The sequence below is a fragment of the Coregonus lavaretus genome, assembly GCF_964263955.1.
Source record: "Coregonus lavaretus genome assembly, contig: HAP1_SCAFFOLD_815, whole genome shotgun sequence".
In the NCBI taxonomy this organism is placed as follows: domain Eukaryota; kingdom Metazoa; phylum Chordata; class Actinopteri; order Salmoniformes; family Salmonidae; genus Coregonus; species Coregonus lavaretus.
Genome location: NW_028157627.1, coordinates 71652 through 92500, shown reverse-complemented (window position 1 = coordinate 92500; position 20849 = coordinate 71652). Strand labels below are relative to the sequence as shown.

General features: G+C 46.7%; 1 protein-coding gene across 1 annotated transcript in view; it reads left to right on the top strand.

Annotated features, from left to right (window-relative positions):
* Positions 1-20849, top strand: part of LOC311125150 (xylosyl- and glucuronyltransferase LARGE1-like) — a 148781-nt gene that overhangs the window by 69249 nt on the left and 58683 nt on the right. The window lies entirely within an intron of this gene.

Below are 20849 nucleotides of genomic sequence, written 5' to 3'. Positions count from 1 at the left end.
TTGTGTTTTTTTAAAAGGGGGTTGCAGAGAAAAGCTTGTGGTAACCTCAGCTTTCCCCTGGCCTCGGTGTGATTTGCACTCCAGCCAAAGGGGAGGCACAGCTACCAGCTCCCTCTAAATGAAATGTCACCATTTTGTTTCTGCTCAGATTTATAGTCCCAATGGTCTCAGGGGGGTCTGGAGGCAGGGACAGAAGACATACAGTGGGGGGAAGAAAAGGATTTAGTCAGCCACCAATTGTGCAAGTTCTCCCACTTAAAAAGATGAGAGAGGCCTGTAATTTTCATCATAGGTACACGTCAACTATGACAGACAAAATGAGATTTTTATTCTCCTGAAAATCACACTGTAGGATTTTTAATGAATTTATTTGCAAATTAGAAGACATACGCAGGGAAAGGACACATACAGGCACGCACACTACCCACTCTCAGAGAACCAGAGCCCCTTCTGGAGTCCGTTTCGTCCAGGCTGTAATTAAACTCAATGGATTGGCTATGTCTGAATGAACAGGCGTTTGTTTTTGAGGCGCTCTGTGATTTGCATATGGCAGCATTCACACAGGACAGGACCGCCAGGCCAGTTGGACCTGGTCTTTGCCACTGCCTGGCCAATTCATTTAGCTTTCAGTCTCTTTTTTTATGTGTCCCTCTGTAAAGCTCATCATCTATTTGAATGCATGCCGTAACATTATACAATCCAAACACACAAGAAACAGATTGCTTTCTGTTATGGGAATTGCAGCACATTCAAATGTGATGTTGTTACCATCTGCACCATCTCGAGGTTTACATTTCAGTCATTGAGCAGACGCTCTTATCCAGAGAGACTTACAGTAGAGAGTCATTTAGCAGACGCTCTTATCCAGAGAGACTTACAGTAGTGAGTCATTTAGCAGACGCTCTTATCCAGAGAGACTTACAGTAGTGAGTCATTTAGCAGACGCTCTTATCCAGAGAGACTTACAGTAGTGAGTCATTTAGCAGACGCTCTTATCCAGAGAGACTTACAGTAGTGAGTCATTTAGCAGACGCTCTTATCCAGAGAGACTTACAGTAGAGTCATTTAGCAGACGCTCTTATCCAGAGAGACTTACAGTAGTGAGTCATTTAGCAGACGCTCTTATCCAGAGAGACTTACAGTAGTGAGTCATTTAGCAGACGCTCTTATCCAGAGAGACTTACAGTAGTGAGTCATTTAGCAGACGCTCTTATCCAGAGAGACTTACAGTAGTAAATAATTTAGCAGACGGTCTTATCCAGAGAGACTTACAGTAGTGAGTCATTTAGCAGACGGTCTTATCCAGAGAGACTTACAGTAGTGAGTCATTTAGCAGACGCTCTTATCCAGAGAGACTTACAGTAGTGAGTCATTTAGCAGACGCTCTTATCCAGAGAGACTTACAGTAGTGAGTCATTTATCAGACGCTCTTATCCAGAGAGACTTACAGTAGTAGATCATTTAGCAGACGCTCTTATCCAGAGAGACTTACAGTAGTGAGTCATTTAGCAGACTCTCTTATCCAGAGAGACTTACAGTAGTAGATCATTTAGCAGACGCTCTTATCCAGAGAGACTTACAGTAGTGAGTCATTTAGCAGACGCTCTTATCCAGAGAGACTTACAGTAGTGAGTCATTTAGCAGACGCTCTTATCCAGAGAGACTTACAGTAGTGAGTCATTTAGCAGACGCTCTTATCCAGAGAGACTTACAGTAGTGAGTCATTTAGCAGACGCTCTTATCCAGAGAGACTTACAGTAGTGAGTCATTTAGCAGACGCTCTTATCCAGAGAGACTTACAGTAGAGTCATTTAGCAGACGCTCTTATCCAGAGAGACTTACAGTAGAGTCATTTAGCAGACGCTCTTATCCAGAGAGACTTACAGTAGTGAGTCATTTAGCAGACGCTCTTATCCAGAGAGACTTACAGTAGTGAGTCATTTAGCAGACGCTCTTATCCAGAGAGACTTACAGTAGTGAGTCATTTAGCAGACGCTCTTATCCAGAGAGACTTACAGTAGTGAGTCATTTAGCAGACGCTCTTATCCAGAGAGACTTACAGTAGTGAGTCATTTAGCAGACGCTCTTATCCAGAGAGACTTACAGTAGTGAGTCATTTAGCAGACGCTCTTATCCAGAGAGACTTACAGTAGTGAGTCATTTAGCAGACGCTCTTATCCAGAGAGACTTACAGTAGTGAGTCATTTAGCAGACGCTCTTATCCAGAGAGACTTACAATAGTGAGTCATTTAGCAGACGCTCTTATCCAGAGAGACTTACAGTAGTGAGTCATTTAGCAGACGCTCTTATCCAGAGATACTGACAGTAGTGAGTCATTTAGCAGACGCTCTTATCCAGAGCGTGCTCTTATCCAAATGCATACATTTTCATACTGGTCCCCATGGGAATCGAACCCACAACCCTGCCATTTGTAAATGCCATGCTCTACCAACTGAGCCAGGATATGTGTTCTCTATAGTATAGTGTCTTGACTATGAGATGATTCTGTGTTCAGCTCATGCCTTGGCAATAAAGAACAACGTAAAGATGTAAAATATTCACATTCTGAGCATGACTACTTCATGACTTTAGTGGCCATATGGTCCTTAATGACATGTAAGGAGGGCGTTTGCCTGCTGATCTGCATAACGAATGCATAACTAATTACCATGATCAAAAATCACCATATCGGAACGGCTACTAAACACATCACTCTATAAAACCTATTGGAGCTGAACAGCCATTCAGTCCTTAGTGGACCTATCTAACACCTTATTCAGTCCTTAGTGGACCTGTCTAACACCTTATTCAGTCATTAGTGGACCTATCTAACACCTTATTCAGTCCTTAGTGGACCTATCTAACACCTTATTCAGTCCTTAGTGGACCTATCTAACACCTTATTCAGTCCTTTATGGACCTATCTAACACCTTATTCAGTCCTTAGTGGACCTGTCTAACACCTTATTCAGTCCTTAGTGGACCTTATTCAGTCCTTAGTGGACCTGTCTAACACCTTATTCAGTCCTTAGTGGACCTGTCTAACACCTTATTCAGTCCTTAGTGGACCTGTCTAACACCTTATTCAGTCCTTAGAGGACCTATCTAACACTTTATTCAGTCCTTAGTGGACCTATCTAACACCTTATTCAGTCCTTAGTGGACCTGTCTAACACCTTATTCAGTCCTTAGTGGACCTGTCTAACACCTTATTCAGTCCTTAGTGGACCTATCTAACACCTTATTCAGTCCTTAGTGGACCTGTCTAACACCTTATTCAGTCCTTAGTGGACCTGTCTAACGCCTTATTCAGTCCTTAGTGGACCTGTCTAACACCTTATTCAGTCCTTAGTGGACCTGTCTAACGCCTTATTCAGTCCTTAGTGGACCTGTCTAACACCTTATTCAGTCCTTAGTGGACCTGTCTAACACCTTATTCAGTCCTTAGTGGACCTGTCTAACACCTTATTCAGTCCTTAGTGGACCTGTCTAACACCTTATTCAGTCCTTAGTGGACCTGTCTAACACCTTATTCAGTCCTTAGTGGACCTGTCTAACACCTTATTCAGTCCTTAGTGGACCTGTCTAACACCTTATTCAGTCCTTAGTGGACCTATCTAACACCTTATTCAGTCCTTAGTGGACCTGTCTAACACCTTATTCAGTCCTTAGTGGACCTGTCTAACACCTTATTCAGTCCTTAGTGGACCTATCTAACACCTTATTCAGTCCTTAGTGGACCTATCTAACACCTTATTCAGTCCTTAGTGGACCTGTCTAACACCTTATTCAGTCCTTAGTGGACCTATCTAACACCTTATTCAGTCCTTAGTGGACCTGTCTAACACCTTATTCAGTCCTTAGTGGACCTGTCTAACACCTTATTCAGTCCTTAGTGGACCTGTCTAACACCTTATTCAGTCCTTAGTGGACCTGTCTAACACCTTATTCAGTCCTTAGTGGACCTTATTCAGTCCTTAGTGGACCTGTCTAACACCTTATTCAGTCCTTAGTGGACCTGTCTAACACCTTATTCAGTCCTTAGTGGACCTATCTAACGCACCTCTTAGCCAACTAATGTGTTCAAACGCTAACCACTCAGGCCTTTGGACCGGCTGATTCAGGCCTGCCTCCTGAATGGCACCCTATGTCCTATATAGTGCACTACTTTTGACCAGAGACATAGGGAATAGGCACCATTTGATTAGGCACCAGGTGATTCATGCTCTGTTTGGATGCCCTGCTCCCCTGTGATGCTCCCTGGTCGTTCGTGTATGACACATTTATTTGGCGTTTTCCTGTCATGCTTTCCGTCCACACCGTTACCGAGGAGACATCTGGCGTGCGGCAGCCTGGCGGGCAGAGGGGCGGAGCATCCTCCATGTGACAGCAGCTGGTCACCTGACAGCCTGTATGAATCACCTGGCGCCCTGCGGCGAGCGGGGAGCAGAGCGCGCCAACAACAGAACTGAGCGGGTATCAGTAAGGACGCTAAAAATAGACGCCATTTTGTAATTTGGTACTGGCCCTTGTATGAGCATGCTGTCCTCAGGAGACCGATGCCAAAATACTTATTTACTAAGTTAGGTATCATGGTGCCGAGTGATGCATGAGGTCAAGGTCCCTCCATATCTTCCTCTTCCTGGGAGAATAGGATACACAAGGCATATTCTTCAGTCCTGGTCCTGGGGACAAAGAGTGGTACTGTTTTTTGTTTTGTTCCAGCCCAGCACTAACACGCCTGATTCAAAGATGGTGGATCGCCAGAGCATTTTTACCACCTGTCACAGTGGCGTCTCTAACCTCTGTCAAAGAGTAGCCAACTCTCTGAGTAAAGTTACTCGAAGGGATGTTAAGTGACTGTTGATAGTGGATGGCATTTCAAACAGCCTCCCCCCGTGTTTAGAGGGCGAGGAGAGAGACTAACTGTGAAAACAGAACAGTACTTGCAGGCTGGCTAGTGAACCCCGGCAGTGTGATATTAACCACCTTTTCAGGGGGGGAGGTGAACTTCCATTACCAACCGTCACTGTCTCGCTGTGGCTCTCACGCTAACGCTCTTTCTCTCTCGCTCCATCTCCCTCCCTCTCGCTGTGGCCTGCTCATCACGCATATAGAACACATCCCACATTTAGAAACACGGGGCGGCTTTCCTTTTTGATTATTCAACACTCTCTGACGCTATTCTCCATCCATCTACATCTCCAACTGGGGCAGCTAGCGTTGAGGGAATTAGCATAATGTTACCGCCTGGTGGGGCCTTCTCATCACCATGGTGACATAATAATGAAGTTTCCATAAACATGAATGTCCCAATTAATGTAAAAGTTGAGGATGTTTGGTTTTTTTTTTCGACCCTGGTGTAAACATGTTGAATATTCGTGAGGAGGAACAGGAAGTTAATAAATAATGAGGCGGAGCCTAGCAGCGGTCTCCATGGTCACCTAGTGGAACTACAGTGGGGAAAAAAAGTATTTAGTCAGCCACCAATTGTGCAAGTTCTCCCACTTAAAAAGATGAGAGAGGCCTGTCATTTTCATCATAGGTACACGTCAACTATGAAAGACAAATTGAGGAAAAAAAACAAGAAAATCACATTGTAGGATTTTTAATGAATTTATTTGCAAATGATGGTGGAAAATAAGTATTTGGTCACCTACAAACAAACAAGATTTCTGGCTCTCACAGACCTGTAACTTCTTCTTTAAGAGGCTCCTCTGTCCTCCACTCGTTACCTGTATTAATGGCACCTGTTTGAACTTGTTATCAGTATAAAAGACACCTGTCCACAACCTCAAACAGTCACACTCCAAACTCCACTATGGCCAAGACCAAAGAGCTGTCAAAGGACACCAGAAACAAAATTGTAGACCTGCACCAGGCTGGGAAGACTGAATCTGCAATAGGTAAGCAGCTTGGTTTGAAGAAATCAACTGTGGGAGCAATTATTAGGAAATGGAAGACATACAAGACCACTGATAATCTCCCTCGATCTGGGGCTCCACGCTAGATCTCACCCCGTGGGGTCAAAATGATCACAAGAACGGTGAGCAAAAATCCCAGAACCACACGGGGGGACCTAGTGAATGACCTGCAGAGAGCTGGGACCAAAGTAACAAAGCCTACCATCAGTAACACACTACGCCGCCAGGGACTCAAATCCTGCAGTGCCAGACGTGTCCCCCTGAATAAGCCAGTACATGTCCAGGCCCGTCTGAAGTTTGCTAGAGTGCATTTGGATAATCCAGAAGAGGATTGGGAGAATGTCATATGGTCAGATGAAACCAAAATATAACTTTTTGGTAAAAACTCAACTCGTCGTGTTTGGAGGACAAAGAATGTTGAGTTGCATCCAAAGAACACCATACCTACTGTGAAGCATGGGGGTGGAAACATCATGCTTTGGGGCTGTTTTTCTGCAAAGCGACCAGGACGACTGATCCGTGTAAAGGAAAGAATGAATGGGGCCATGTATCGTGAGATTTTCAGTGAAAACCTCCTTCCATCAGCAAGGGCATTGAATATGAAACGTGGCTGGGTCTTTCAGCATGACAATGATCCCAAACACACCGCCCGGGCAACGAAGGAGTGGCTTCGTAAGAAGAATTTCAAGGTCCTGGAGTGGCCTAGCCAGTCTCCAGATCTCAACCCCATAGAAAATCTTTGGAGGGAGTTGAAAGTCCGTGTTGCCCAGCGACAGCCCCAAAACATCACTGCTCTAGAGGAGATCTGCATGGAGGAATGGGCCAAAATACCAGCAACTGTGTGTGAAAACCTTGTGAAGACTTACAGAAAACAATTGACCTGTGTCATTGCCAACAAAGGGTATATAACAAAGTATTGAGAAACTTTTGTTATTGACCAAATACTTATTTTCCACCATAATTTGCAAATAAATTCATTAAAAATCCTACAATGTGATTTTCTGGATTTTTTTTCCTCATTTTGTCTGTCATAGTTGACGTGTACCTATGATGAAAATTACAGGCCTCTCTCATCTTTTTAAGTGGGAGAACTTGCACAATTGGTGGCTGACTAAATACTTTTTTCCCCCACTGTAGTTTCAGTCAGCATATTTCCATTATTACCAACCAGACGACTCAGAGCACAGTCTAAGAGGAAATCCTGAGGCTGTGTATAACAGGATTCAAAGGTGGACTGGGTATGGGGTGACCGGGCGTGTGGAAAGGAAAGTAGTGGGGGTGTCAAAGTGCTCTGCTATAGGTAACATTTTACATTTACATTTTAGTCATTTAGCAGACGCTCTTATCCAGAGCGACTTACAGGAGCAATTAGGGTTAAGTGCCTTGCTCAAGGGCACATTAACGTCATTTAGCAGACGCTCTTAGCCAGAGCGACTCACAAATTGGTGCGTTTACCCTATAGCCAGTGGGATAACCACTTTACAATTTGGGGGGGGGGGGGGGGGGGTTAGAAGGATTACTTTATCCTATCCCAGGTATTCCTTAAAGAGGTGGGGTTTCAAATGTCTCCGGAAGGTGGTGAGTGACTCCGCTGTCCTGGCGTCGTGAGGGAGCTTGTTCCACCATTGGGGTGCCAGAGCAGCGAACAGTTTTGCCTGGGCTGAGCGGGAACTATGCTTCCGCAGAGGAAGGGGAGCCAGCAGGCCAGAGGTGGATGAACGCAATGCCCTCGTTTGGGTGTAGGGACTGATCAGAGCCTGAAAGTACAGAGGTGCCGTTCCCCTCACTGCTCCATAGGCAAGCACCATGGTCTTGTAGCGGATGCGAGCTTCAACTGGAAGCCAGTGGAGTGTGCGGAGGAGGGGGGTGACGTGAGAGAACTTGGGAAGGTTGAACACCAGACGGGCTGCAGCATTCTGGATGAGTTGTAGGGGTTTAATGGCACAGGCAGGGAGGCCAGCCAACAGCGAGTTGCAATAGTCCAGACGGGAGATGACAAGTGCCTGGATTAGGACCTGTGCCGCTTCCTGTGTAAGGCAGGGTCGTACTCTCCGAATGTTGTAGAGCATGAACCTGCAGGATCGGGTCACCGCCTTGATGTTGGCGGAGAACGACAGGGTGTTGTCCAGGGTCACGCCTAGGCTCTTCGCACTCTGGGAGGAGGACACAGCGGAGTTGTCAACCGTGATGGCGAGATCATGGAACGGGCAGTCCTTCCCCGGGAGGAAGAGCAGCTCCGTCTTGCCAGGGTTCAGCTTGAGGTGGTGATCCGTCATCCATACTGATATGTCTGCCAGACATGCAGAGATGCGATTCGCCACCTGGTTATCAGAAGGGGGAAAGGAGAAGATTAGTTGTGTATCGTCAGCGTAGCAATGATATGAAAGGCCATGTGAGGATATGACAGAGCCAAGTGACTTGGTGTATAGGGAGAAAAGGAGAGGGCCTAGAACTGAGCCCTGGGGGACACCAGTGGTGAGAGCACGTGGTGCGGAGACAGCTTCTCGCCACGCCACTTGGTAGGAGCGACCGGTCAGGTAGGACGCAATCCAGGAGTGAGCCGCGCCGGAGATGCCCAGCTCGGAGAGGGTGGAGAGGAGGATCTGATGGTTCACAGTATCAAAGGCAGCAGACAGGTCTAGAAGGACAAGAGCAGAGGAGAGAGAGTTAGCTTTAGCAGTGCGGAGAGTCTCCGTGACACAGAGAAGAGCAGTCTCAGTTGAATGACCAGTCCTGAAACCTGATTGGTTTGGATCAAGAAGGTCATTCTGAGAGAGATAGCAAGAGAGTTGGCTAAAGACGGCACGCTCAATAGTTTTGGAAAGAAAAGAAAGAAGGGATACTGGTCTGTAGTTGTTGACATCAGTGGGGTCGAGTGTTGGTTTTTTGAGAAGGGGAGCAACTCTCGCTCTCTTGAAGACGGAAGGGACATGGCCAGCGGTCAAGGATGAGTTGATCAGCGAGGTGAGGTAGGGGAGAAGGTCACCGGAGATGGTCTGGAGAAGGGAGGAGGGGATGGGGTCAAGCGGGCAGGTTGTTGGGCGGCCTGCAGTCACAAGTCGCAGGATTTTATCTGGAGAGAGAGGGGAGAAAGAAGTCAAAGCATAGGGTAGGGCAGTGTGAGCAGGACCAGCAGTGTCATTAGACTTAACAAACGAGGATCGGATGTCGTCAACCTTCTTTTCAAAGTGGTTGACGAAGTCATCCACAGAGAGAGAGGAGGGGGGGGGGGGGGGGGATTCAGGAGGGAGGAAAATGTGGCAAAGAGCTTCCTAGGGTTAGAGGCAGATGCTTGGAATTTAGAGTGGTAGAAGGTGGCTTTAGCAGCAGAAACAGATGAAGAAAATGTAGAGAGGAGGGAGTGAAAAGATGCCAGGTCGGCAGGGAGTTTAGTTTTCTTCCATTTCCGCTCCGCTGCCCGGAGCTCTGTTCTGTGAGCTCGCAATGAGTCATCAAGCCACGGAGCTGGAGGGGAGGACCGAGCCGGCCGGGAGGATAGGGGACACAGAGAGTCAAAGGATGCAGAAAGGGAGGAGAGGAGGGTTGAGGAGGCAGAATCAGGAGATTGGAGGGAGAAGGATTGAGTAGAGGGAAGAGATGATAGGATGGAAGAGGAGAGAGTAGTGGGAGAGAGAGAGCGAAGGTTGCGGCGGCGCATTACCATCTGTGTAGGGGCAGAGTGAGTAGTGTGGGAGGAGAGCGAGAGAGAAAAGGAAACAAAGTAGTGGTCGGAGACATGGAGGGGAGTTGCAGTGAGATTAGTAGAGGAGCAGCATCTAGTGAAGATGAGGTCAAGCGTATTGCCTGCCTTGTGAGTAGGGGGGGACGGTGAGAGGGTGAGGTCAAAAGAGGAGAGGAGTGGAAAGAAGGAGGCAGAGAGAAATGAGTCAAATGTGGACATAGAGAGGTTGAAATCCCCCAAAACTGTGAGGGGTGAGCCATCCTCAGGGAAGGAACTTATCAAGGCGTCGAGCTCATTGATGAACTCTCCAAGGGAACCTGGAGGGCGATAGATGACAAGGATATTAAGCTTAAATGGGCTAGTGACTGTGACAGAATAGAATTCAAATGAGGAGATAGACAGATGGGTTAGGGGAAAAATTGAGAATGTCCACTTGGGAGAAATGAGGATTCCTGTACCACCACCCCTCTGACCAGATGCTCTCGGGGTATGCGAGAACACATGGTCAGACGAGGAGAGAGCAGTAGGAGTAGCAGTGTTTTCAGTGGTGATCCATGTTTCCGTCAGCGCCAGGAAGTCGAGGGACTGGAGGTTGGCATAGGCTGGGATGAAGTCAGCTTTGTTGGCAGCAGAACGGCAGTTCCAGAGGCTGCCTGCGACCTGGAACTCCACGTGGGTGGTGCGTGCAGGGACCACCAGGTTAGAGAGGCAGCAGCCACGCGGTGTGGTGCGTTTGTGTAGCCTGTGCAGAGAGGAGAGAACAGGGATAGGCAGAGGCATAGTTGACAGGCTGTAGCAAATGGCTACAAAAATGCAGAGGAGATCGGAATGAAATGAGCTAAGCATCTGGGAGCGGAGAGAGCAGGGCCTCCCTCACCAAAAACTTCTACCTCAGAAACTAAAATTGTTTCACTGAACCACCCGAACAAAAACTCTCCCAACTTCCACCTTTAGAAATCAGAATTGTTGTGAACCACAGCGGTTCAATGTTTAAAGGAATAGACTCAACCCACTTTATTCAACTATGACACCATAGCTAACTAGCAAGCTAGCATCCAATAATAATAACACACCGTATAGCACCAACCCTTGGTCACAACAAACCACCAATAGTGTGATAACACACTAAACAGATCATTCGTGTCTGTGTCAAGTTCCTTTCATGACGCAGCAATGATTAGACGTTGGCTAGCTAGGACAAGTATATTGTATTTAGCTACTACCGTACAGTTAGCTGGTCGTGTTGGGTAGCTAGCAATGGCCACTGTGTTGACTTTGTTTGAAGAACGGCTAGCTAGCTAGCTTCGTGCTACACCCGGCACACAATGGCTATTGTGTTGACTCTGACTCTGTTCGAAAAAACGGCTAGGTAGCTCGCTTCGTGCTACAGCCGGCACTGCCAAGACACAGTAACTACCCACAACAACCCACGATGCCTAGCTATGACGCCGTAGCTAACTTGCAAGCTAGCATCCATTAACACACAATTTAGCATCAATACTTGGTTACAACAACTGCCAAGAGTGTGTTAGCACACTAAACAGATAATTCAAGTCCGTGTCTAGTTCCTTTCATAACGCATAACGCAGCAAAAATTAAACGATGGCTAGGACTACATTAACATTGGAAACAGCTCTCCAGCGTTGCTAATCGATACCAGTAGCTACCCGCTAGCTAGCTAGCCTCGTGCTTCGATACTAACCTACAATTACCTACGGAAACCTACAATAACAACAATACTAACCTATAATAAATACAATACCTAACTACAGCTAACTACCTACCTACGATCTAATACATGGTTAAGCTTTACTCAACACCATATGAGAAGCTTACCTCCTGCTTACCTCCAGCTAGAGAAAAACACGACCTCTCCCGACAACCTCCTAGTTAGACAACGTTAAGACGGTTTTGATTGAGCAGTGTTTTTTATTTTAATTTTGTTTCTTACCACCGACTACCTGTACATTGAGCTACCGTACCACGAGAGTTTGGACTTCTGTTTTTAAAGTCAGAGGATGAGTCTGAGTCGTATTTTACTGTTTTTTAAATAATTGTAGATTATTCTGATGAAATGATTGATGACGGGTGTGCTGTTGCTTCATGCGTTGTACGCGTGTTCATACTACGACTGTCACCCTGATATTGGCTAGGTAGCTACTTCCCCAACGCGTTGCCGGACAGTAATGCTTGCTAAGGTCACTGTGTCCCGGTGCTGTTGCTGTTCATACCCTCCCCATTTTAGTAGTACACTGTACGTATGTATCCAGGTGACTTCGAGATAGTTATCAATATGAGTTATTTATTGTATAGGCTGCTATCCTACTTGAAATATAATCATGGGAGGGAAGAAATGTCCACGTTAGCTACTGCTGGTGACGCGACCGTGATACCCAGTAGAAAGCACCTCGGGTTGTGCTGCCCAATCAGCTACGCAAAACAGTCTTCAGTGGCAACAAATCTGCCCAAATTAGCTGATTCGCTTTCCATACACCCGCCCACTTACCCATGCTCCAGTCGCCGTATTGGGATGCAGCTACACATACTTGAGTCTCCTAGGGAGACGGTCCGTCTTTTTCAACCCTCCCCGGGAAACAACAGCTGACATTGGGGAACTCTTCTATTCCTGTGAACATTTTCCATGGATAATATACTGTGACAGTCAGTGCTGCCTCTCCTCTCCCCTCCTCTCCCCCCTCTCCCTTCCTCTGCTTCCCTCCCCCCTCCCCCTCTCCCCACCTCTCCTCCCCTCCCCTCCCCCCTCCCCCCTCCCCCGTCCTCTCCTTCCCTCCCCCATCTCAACCCCCAGCCCCCTGTCATCCTCTGAGTTAGTAGTCAGAGTAGCACAGAGCTAAATCACGTTAGATGGACCTGAATGTGTCAGGTGGTGACCATAGCTAGCTCGGCAGTGGACTCTAATGAGATAAAGGGGTTTGTTTTGTTTTTCGGGGGTTTCAAGTGAGCGATGGACACACAGGGAATCTTTCAAGATGGAAGATAAACACTCAAGGTCTTCTGGAAGGAATACGTTAAAGAAATAAAATAAAGAAATTAAGTAGTTCAATTAGTTTCAAGTCTAGCTCTCCGGAAGTGAAGAGAGCTAGGCTAATACCATACACAACATGGTACTGTAGAGAGCTAGGCTAATACTATATACAACATGGTACAAGTGTAGAGAGCTAGGCTAATACTATACACAACATGGTACTGTAGAGAGCTAGGCTAATACTATACACAACATGGTACTGTAGAGAGCTAGGCTAATACTATACACAACATGGTACTGTAGAGCGCTAGGCTAATACTATACACAACATGGTACTGTAGAGAGCTAGGCTAATACTATACACAACATGGTACTGTAGAGAGCTAGGCTAATACTATACACAACATGGTACTGTAGAGAGCTAGGCTAATACTATACACAACATGGTACAAGTGTAGAGTGCTATGCTAATACTATACACAACATGGTACAAGTGTAGAGTGCTATGCTAATACTATACACAACATGGTACTGTAGAGTGCTATGCTAATACTATACACAACATGGTACTGTAGAGAGCTAGGCTAATACTATACACAACATGGTACAAGTGTAGAGTGCTATGCTAATACTATACACAACATGGTACAAGTGTAGAGTGCTATGCTAATACTATACACAACATGGTACTGTAGAGTGCTATGCTAATACTATACACAACATGGTACTGTAGAGAGCTAGGCTAATACTATACACAACATGGTACTGTAGAGAGCTAGGCTAATACTATACACAACATGGTACTGTAGAGTGCTATGCTAATACTATACACAACATGGTACTGTAAAGAGCTAGGCTAATACTATACACAACATGGTACTGTAGAGAGCTAGGCTAATACTATACACAACATGGTACTGTAGAGAGCTAGGCTAATACTATACACAACATGGTACAAGTGTAGAGTGCTATGCTAATACTATACACAACATGGTACAAGTGTAGAGTGCTATGCTAATACTATACACAACATGGTACTGTAGAGAGCTAGGCTAATACTATACACAACATGGTACAAGTGTAGAGTGCTATGCTAATACTATACACAACATGGTACTGTAGAGAGCTAGGCTAATACTATACACAACATGGTACTGTAGAGCGCTAGGCTAATACTATACACAACATGGTACTGTAGAGTGCTATGCTAATACTATACACAACATGGTACTGTAGAGAGCTAGGCTAATACTATACACAACATGGTACTGTAGAGAGCTAGGCTAATACCATACACAACATGGTACTGTAGAGAGCTAGGCTAATACTATACACAACATGGTACTGTAGAGAGCTAGGCTAATATTATACACAACATGGTACTGTAGAGAGCTAGTCTAATACCATACACAACATGGTACAAGGCCAGTACATTGTTCTAAATAAAGTTTCCACGTTATATTACTGTTTTCAGAACAACAGCTCTTGAGTTGCAGATAGTGTTGTTGTTTTGCTGTGGCAGCTAGTCTCCACATATCACATCTCTCTGTTGAGTCATAACACAAGGGTAGCTGGGGGCCTGGGGATCCCATCCCAGTCCATCTCCCTGACTGCTGTCTAATCTACAGCATGTCTAATGCTACCTGCCATGTACTGTGACTGTCTGACCACCACTAACTCACTCCCACTGACCCCAGGCCTGTCTCTCTAACCTCCTCCCACTGACCCCAGGCCTGTCTCTCTAACCTCCTCCCACTGACCCCAGGCCTGTCTCTCTAACCTCCTCCCACTGACCCCAGGCCTGTCTCTCTAACCTCCTCCCACTGACCCCAGGCCTGTCTCTCTAACCTCCTCCCACTGTCCCCAGGCCTGTCTCTCTAACCTCCTCCCACTGACCCCAGGCCTGTCTCTCTAACCTCCTCCCACTGACCCCAGGCCTGTCTCTCTAACCTCCTCCCTGTCCCCAAGCCTCTCTCTAACCTCCTCCCACTGACCCCAGGCCTGTCTCTCTAACCTCCTCCCACTGACCCCAGGCCTGTCTCTCTAACCTCCTCCCTGTCTCCAAGCCTGTCTCTCTAACCTCCTCCCTGTCCCCAGGCCTGTCTCTCTAACCTCCTCCCACTGACCCCAGGCCTCTCTCTAACCTCCTCCCACTGACCCCAGGCCTGTCTCTCTAACCTCCTCCCACTGACCCCAGGCCTGTCTCTCTAACCTCCTCCCTGTCCCCAAGCCTCTCTCTAACCTCCTCCGACTGACCCCAGGCCTGTCTCGCTAACCTCCTCCCACTGTCCCCAAGCCTGTCTCTCTAACCTCCTCCCACTGACCCCAGGCCTGTCTGTAACCTCCTGCCTCTGGCTCCAAGCCTGTCTCTCTAACCTCCTCCCACTGACCCCAGGCCTGTCTCTCTAACCTCCTCCCACTGACCCCAGGCCTGTCTCTAACCTCCTCCCACTGACCCCAGGCCTGTCTCTAACCTCCTCCCACTGACCCCAGGCCTGTCTCTCTAACCTCCTCCCACTGACCCCAGGCCTGTCTCTCTAACCTCCTCCCACTGACCCCAGGCCTGTCTCTCTAACCTCCTCCCACTGACCCCAGGCCTGTCTCTCTAACCTCCTCCCACTGACCCCAGGCCTGTCTCTCTAACCTCCTCCCACTGACCCCAGGCCTGTCTCTCTAACCTCCTCCCTGTCCCCAGGCCTGTCTCTCTAACCTCCTCCCACTGACCCCAGGCCTGTCTCTAACCTCCTCCCACTGACCCCAGGCCTGTCTCTAGCCTCCTCCCACTGACCCCAGGCCTGTCTCTCTAACCTCCTCCCACTGTCCCCAGGCCTGTCTCTCTAACCTCCTCCCACTGACCCCAGGCCTGTCTCTCTAACCTCCTCCCACTGACCCCAGGCCTGTCTCTAGCCTCCTCCCACTGACCCCAGGCCTGTCTCTCTAACCTCCTCCCACTGACCCCAGGCCTGTCTCTCTAACCTCCTCCCACTGTCCCCAGGCCTGTCTCTCTAACCTCCTCCCACTGACCCCAGGCCTGTCTCTAACCTCCTCCCACTGACCCCAGGCCTGTCTCTCTAACCTCCTCCCACTGACCCCAGGCCTGTCTCTCTAACCTCCTCCCACTGTCCCCAGGCCTGTCTCTCTAACCTCCTCCCACTGTCCCCAGGCCTGTCTCTCTAACCTCCTCCCACTGTCCCTAGGCCTGTCTCTCTAACCTCCTCCCTGTCCCCAAGCCTCTCTCTAACCTCCTCCCACTGACCCCAGGCCTGTCTCTCTAACCTCCTCCCACTGTCCCTAGGCCTGTCTCTCTAACCTCCTCCCTGTCCCCAAGCCTCTCTCTAACCTCCTCCCACTGACCCCAGGCCTGTCTCTCTAACCTCCTCCCACTGTCCCTAGGCCTGTCTCTCTAACCTCCTCCCTGTCCCCAAGCCTCTCTCTAACCTCCTCCCACTGACCCCAGGCCTGTCTCTCTAACCTCCTCCCACTGTCCCTAGGCCTGTCTCTCTAACCTCCTCCCACTGACCCCAGGCCTGTCTCTCTAACCTCCTGCCTCTGTCTCCAAGCCTGTCTCTAACCTCCTCCCTGTCCCCAGGCCTGTCTCTCTAACCTCCTCCCACTGACCCCAGGCCTGTCTCTCTAACCTCCTCCCACTGACCCCAGGCCTGTCTCTAACCTCCTCCCACTGACCCCAGGCCTGTCTCTCTAACCTCCTGCCTCTGTCTCCAAGCCTGTCTCTAACCTCCTCCCACTGACCCCAGGCCTGTCTCTAACCTCCTCCCACTGACCCCAGGCCTGTCTCTCTAACCTCCTCCCACTGACCCCAGGCCTGTCTCTAACCTCCTCCCACTGACCCCAGGCCTGTCTCTCTAACCTCCTCCCACTGACCCCAGGCCTGTCTCTAACCTCCTCCCACTGACCCCAGGCCTGTCTCTCTAACCTCCTCCCACTGACCCCAGGCCTGTCTCTAACCTCCTCCCACTGACCCCAGGCCTGTCTCTCTAACCTCCTCCCACTGACCCCAGGCCTGTCTCTCTAACCTCCTCCCACTGACCCCAGGCCTGTCTCTCTAACCTCCTCCCACTGACCCCAGGCCTGTCTCTCTAACCTCCTCCCTGTCCCCAGGCCTGTCTCTCTAACCTCCTCCCACTGACCCCAGGCCTGTCTCTCTAACCTCCTGCCTCTGACCCCAGGCCTGTCTCTCTAACCTCCTCCCACTGACCCCAGGCCTGTCTCTAACCTCCTCCCACTGACCCCAGGCCTGTCTCTCTAACCTCCTGCCTCTGACCCCAGGCCTGTCTCTCTAACCTCTTCCCTCTGTCACTTTGACACCATGGCCTGACCAATGGGCTGCCAGGTCAGCACAAACACACTGTCCAATGAGACCAAGCACATCACCAAGGGTCAGGAGACATCCATCAAACCATAGCATCTCTCTCTCTGCACCTCTACATCCTAGCTCTTGACTGGTTGACATGGGCTGTTAAGGTTATGTCAGTCCATTCCCAGGGCATCGATCCTGAGGTGTCAAAGTGTACTGTGTCTAGAGATAGCAACACTCCGACGAGGCTGTCCAGCTGAGCACGATCACGATCACAATCACAATTCAACCTGCACATTCCACCCGCTTTTCATCACACTAAGAAAGACTGGGGCTATAGCTGAGAGCGTTGGCCCAGATAGCTGGGCTATGTATATAAGCTACAGAGGAACATTACTCCAGAAAGCTAGCTGGCTAAGTATATAAGCTACAGAGGAACATTACTCCAGAAAGCTAGCTAGCTATTTTTATAAGCTACAGAGGAATATTACTCCAGAAAGCTAGCTGGCTATGTTTATAAGCTACATGGGAACATTACTCCAGAAAGCTAGCTGGCTATGTTTATAAGCTACAGAGGAGCATTACTCCAGAAAGCTAGCTGGCTATGTTTATAAGCTACATAGGAACATTACTCCAGAAAGCTAGCTGGCTATGTTTATAAGCTACAGAGGAACATTACTCCAGAAAGCTAGCTGGCTATGTTTATAAGCTACAGAGGAACATTATTCCAGAAAGCTATGGGCTATGTTTATAAGCTACAGAGGAACATTACTCCAGAAAGCTAGCTGGCTATGTTTATAAGCTACAGAGGAGCATTACTCCAGAAAGCTAGCTGGCTATGTTTATAAGCTACAGCGGAACATTACTCCAGAAAGCTAGCTGGCTATGTTTATAAGCTACAGAGGAACATTACTCCAGAAAGCTAGCTGGCTATGTTTATAAGCTACAGAGGAACATTATTCCAGAAAGCTATGGGCTATGTTTATAAGCTACAGAGGAACATTACTCCAGAAAGCTAGCTGGCTATGTATATAAGCTACAGAGGAACTTTACTCCAGAAAGCTAGCTGGCTATGTTTATAAGCTACATAGGAACATTACTCCAGAAAGCTATGGGCTATGTTTATAAGCTACAGAGGAACATTACTCCAGAAAGCTAGCTGGCTATGTTTATAAGCTACAGAGGAACATTACTCCAGAAAGCTAGCTGGCTATGTTTATAAGCTACAGAGGAACATTATTCCAGAAAGCTATGGGCTATGTTTATAAGCTACAGAGGAACATTACTCCAGAAAGCTAGCTGGCTATGTTTATAAGCTACAGAGGAGCATTACTCCAGAAAGCTAGCTGGCTATGTTTATAAGCTACAGCGGAACATTACTCCAGAAAGCTAGCTGGCTATGTTTATAAGCTACAGAGGAACATTACTCCAGAAAGCTAGCTGGCTATGTTTATAAGCTACAGAGGAACATTACTCCAGAAAGCTATGGGCTATGTTTATAAGCTACAGAGGAACATTACTCCAGAAAGCTAGCTGGCTATGTTTATAAGCTACAGAGGAACATTACTCCAGAAAGCTAGCTGGCTATGTTTATAAGCTACAGAGGAACATTACTCCGGAAAGTGGGCTATGTATATAAGCTACAGAGGAGCATTACTCCAGAAAGCTAGCTGGCTATGTTTATAAGCTACAGAGGAACATTACTCCAGAAAGCTGGGCTATGTTTATAAGCTACAGAGGAACATTACTCCAGAAAGCTGGGCTATGTTTATAAGCTACAGAGGAACATTACTCCAGAAAGCTGTCCTGGATGGCAGGAAGCTTGGCTCCAGTGATGTACTGGGCCGTACGCACTACCCTCTGTAGTGCCTTGTGGTCAGATGCCAAGCAGTTGCCATACCAGGCGGTGACGCGACCAGTCAGGATGCTCTCGATGGTGCAGCTGTATAACTTTTTGAGGATCTTAGGACCCCATGCCAAATCTTTTCAGTCTCCTGAGGGGGAATAGGCTTTGTCGTGCCCTCTTCACGACTGTCTTGGTGTGTTTGGACCATGATAGTTTGTACAACAGTACATTTGATTGCTAGCCAGAGTTGTGCCCTGCTAAACCTAGTGCTGTGGACTTACAAACCCAGTTTATAATAGCCAGCACACTAGAGCTATTCTAGTGCATTAGATTTCTAGACAGTACTGTGCAGTTATTAATAATAGTATATTAGATCTCTAGACAGTACTGTGCAGTTATTAATAATAGTATATTAGATTTCTAGACAGTACTGTGTAGTTATTAATAATAGTATATTAGATTTCTAGACAGTACTGTGCAGTTATTAATAATAGTATATTAGATCTCTAGACAGTACTGTGCAGTTATTAATAATAGTATATTAGATCTCTAGACAGTACTGTGCAGTTATTAATAATAGTATATTAGATCTCTAGACAGTACTGTGTAGTTATTAATAATAGTATATTAGCTCTCTAGACAGTACTGTGAAGTTATTAATAATAGTATATTAGCTCTCTAGACAGTACTGTGCAGTTATTAATAATAGTATATTAGATTTCTAGACAGTACTGTGTAGTTATTAATAATAGTATATTAGATCTCTAGACAGTACTGTGCAGTTATTAATAATAGTATATTAGATTTCTAGACAGTACTGTGTAGTTATTAATAATAGTATATTAGATCTCTAGACAGTACTGTGCAGTTATTAATAATAGTATATTAGATCTCTAGACAGTACTGTGCAGTTATTAATAATAGTATATTAGATTTCTAGACAGTACTGTGTAGTTATTAATAATAGTATATTAGCTCTCTAGACAGTACTGTGCAGTTATTAATAATAGTATATTAGATTTCTAGACAGTACTGTGTAGTTATTAATAATAGTATATTAGATCTCTAGACAGTACTGTGCAGTTATTAATAATAGTATATTAGATCTCTAGACAGTACTGTGCAGTTATTAATAATAGTATATTAGATTTCTAGACAGTACTGTGCAGTTATTAATAATAGTATATTAGATCTCTAGACAGTACTGTGCAGTTATTAATAATAGTATATTAGATCTCTAGACAGTACTGTGCAGTTATTAATAATAGTATATTAGATTTCTAGACAGTACTGTGCAGTTATTAATAATAGTATATTAGATCTCTATACAGTACTGTGCAGTTATTAATAATAGTATATTAGATCTCTAGACAGTACTGTGCAGTTATTAATAATAGTATATTAGATCTCTAGACAGTACTGTGTAGTTATTAATAATAGTATATTAGATCTCTAGACAGTACTGTGCAGTTATTAATAATAGTATATTAGATCTCTATACAGTACTGTGAAGTTATAAACTCAGTTCTGTGGACTTATAAGAGTGCATTAGTCCTGCTGCCACCAATTAGCATTGGAGTGGTGGCGAGGGGACGGACGCTTGCTGTGTATTTCACAGGAAGTCAACTGGGAAACTAAAGGCTTTATTTTTAATCCGTCAGTATTTTGAGTTTTGCTCTGAGACCTCTCTCTTTACTCTCGCTCTCTGCTCCCTCTCCTCCCTCTCTCTCTCTCTCTCTCTCTCTCTCTCTCCCTCTCTCTCTCTCTCTCTCTCTCTCTCTCTCTCTCTCTCTCTCTCTCTCTCTCTTTACTCTCTCTCTCTGCTCCCTCTCCTCTCTCTCTCTCTCCCTCTGTCACTTCCTCCTCTCTCGCTCCAGGGTCACAGAGAGAGAGAGAGAGCAGAGAGAGAGTGAGGGGAGTAAAGAGAGGTCTTCACAGCTCTGAAAGGACCACAACCCCCTGGAGACACACTACTTCTCTTATGGAGCTACTTTAGTGCCATTAATATCAAGCAGCACTTCTGAAGTCCAGAACAAAAACCTTTGGTCATCCACCACCAATGTGTGTAACCCACCTGGCTGATGCACAGCAGCCAT